Here is a 2,565-nt window from a genome sequence, read left to right on the forward strand (position 1 = left end):
AGAGATCACAGGGATCACAGGGATGACAATTTTCAAATCTGTAGCTGTGTCCACCCCTTTCCTCAAGTCACTTCCTCATCCACTGTAGCCCACGCCTTTCCTCCCTTTCCCAACCACCGAGCAACCTCTTGTAACATGGATTATATCTGTCTTTTTTTTTTTGGTATTTATTAAGTGCTTGCTATGTGCCAGGCACTGGGGTAGATACAAGCGAATCAGGTTCGACCCAGTCCATGTCCCGTATGCTTGTTGTGGGCAGGAAATGCGTCTGTTATATTGTAATCTCTCAAGCGCTTAGCACAGTGCTCTGCACACAGTCGACACCTAATAAATATGATGGACTGATTGATTAATTCCTATTTTACAGGTAAGGTAACAAATATTAATTTAGCCAACAATGATATTTATAAGCACTTACTGCGCTAAGCACTCAGGAGAGTACAGTAGAATAAGTAAAGAGAAGCAGCGTGGCTTAGTGGATAGAGCACAGGCCTGAGAGTTAGAATATCATGGGTTCAAATCCTGCCTCTGCCACTTGGGCAAGTCTGTTCACTTCTCTGAGCCTCAGTTTCTTCATCTGTAAAATGGGGATTGAGGCTGTGTGGGGATTGAGCTGTGGGACAGGGACTGTGAACATCCCAATTTGCTTTTTTTTTTAAATGGCATTTATTAAGCGCTTACTATGTGCAAAGCGCTGTTCTAAGCACTGGGGAAGTTACAAGGTGATCAGTTTGTCCCACGGGGGGCTCGCAGTCTTAATCCCCATTTTACAGATGAGGCAACTGAGGCCCAGAGAATAATAATAATAATAATAATAATAATAATAATAATAATAATAATAATGGCATTTATTAAGCGCTTACTATGTGCAAAGCACTGTTCTAAGTGCTGGTGGGATACACGGTAATCAGGTTGTCCCACATGGGGCTCACAGTCTTCATCCCCAATTTATGGATGAGGACACTGAGGCCCAGAGAAGTGAAGTAACTTGCCCAAAGTCACACAGCTGACAAGTGACGGAGCCGGGATTTGAACCCCTGACCTCCGACTCCAAAGCCCGGGCTCTTTCCACTGGGCCACACTGTGACTTGCCCAAGGTCACACAGCTGACAAGCGGCAGAGCCGGGATTTGAACCCAGGCGCTTAGTACAGTGCCTGGCACCTTGTAAGCACTTGACAAATTGTCTTGTCTTTATTTCCATTTCCAGCCCATGGCGACTCCACGGATCCATCGCCTCCAGGACGCCCCACCTCCATCTGCAGTCGTTCCGGCAGTGGATCCGTAGAGTTTCCTTGGCTAAAAATCCAGAAGTGGTTGATCGTTGCCTTCTTTCGCGCCGTAAACTCGAGTCTCAGCCCTCGACTCTCTCCCCTGTCGCTGCTGCCCGGCACGGAGGAGTTTTGACTTGTAGCCACTCGCTAGCCACTGCCCAAGCTAGGAATGGAACCGGTAGGCCTCTGCTTGACTTTCCCTCCTGCAGCCCAGACTGGTAGAGAACTGGAAACTCTCCGGGTCCGATCCTGAGAGGGAGCTTGACAAATGCCATAATTAATAACAATAATAATAATAATAATAAGTAAACAGAGTCCCTGCCCTCAAGCAATTTATAATCTAGTGGGAGAGCTAGACATTAAAATAAATTACAGGTAGGGAACTCACTGTGGGTAACAGAGGAGCCACTGGGTTGCGGTGAAAGAGGAGAGAATCCAGGTAGGATGGGGGAGAGCTGATTGAGTGTCCTGGGGCCCACGGTTTGGGAGTTTCAGCTTGTGGCAGGCTGTGAAATCGGAGGAGAAAAATTCCTTGCCAAGGAGAGCCAAGAAAATCCCATTCCGTAAATCAAGAGGCCTGGCCAGTTTAGGCCGGGAGAACCATCCAAGTTGTCTTTTCCGTGAAGTTGGATTTCCATGCGAGAGCCCTCCCTCCCCCCTCTCCCTAATACCCCTCTCTCCCCTTTCCCCCCTTTCACTCAGGACACCAAAATAGCCACTGATAATAATAATATTAATAATATTATTATCTCCTCCCCCTCCCCATCCCCCAGCCTTACCTCCTTCCCCTCCCCACAGTACCTGTATATATGTATATATGTACGTATTTATTACTCTATTTATTTATTTTATTTGTACATATTTATTCTATATGTTTTATTTTGTTAATATGTTTTATTTTGTTCTCTGTCTCCCCCTTCTAGACTGTGAGCCCGCTGTTGTGTAGGGACCATCTCTATATGTTGCCAACTTGTACTTCCCAAGCGCTCTGCACACGGTAAGCGCTCAATAAATACGATTGAATGAATGAATGAATAATAATAATAATGGCATTTATTAAGCACTTACTATGTGCCAAGCAATGTTCTAAGTGCTGATCCAATTAAAGAAATCCAACACCCAGGTTACTGACATTATGACATTATGACATTATGACATTAGAGAAGCAGCGTGGCTCAGTGGAAAGAGGATGGGCTTTGGAGTCAGAGGTCATGGGTTCAAATCCCAGTTCTGCCAATTGTCAGCTGTGTGACTTTGGGCAAGTCACTTAACTTCTCTGTGCCTCAGTTACCT

The sequence above is a fragment of the Tachyglossus aculeatus genome, chromosome 24 (genome assembly GCF_015852505.1).
Source record: "Tachyglossus aculeatus isolate mTacAcu1 chromosome 24, mTacAcu1.pri, whole genome shotgun sequence".
NCBI lineage: Eukaryota > Metazoa > Chordata > Mammalia > Monotremata > Tachyglossidae > Tachyglossus > Tachyglossus aculeatus.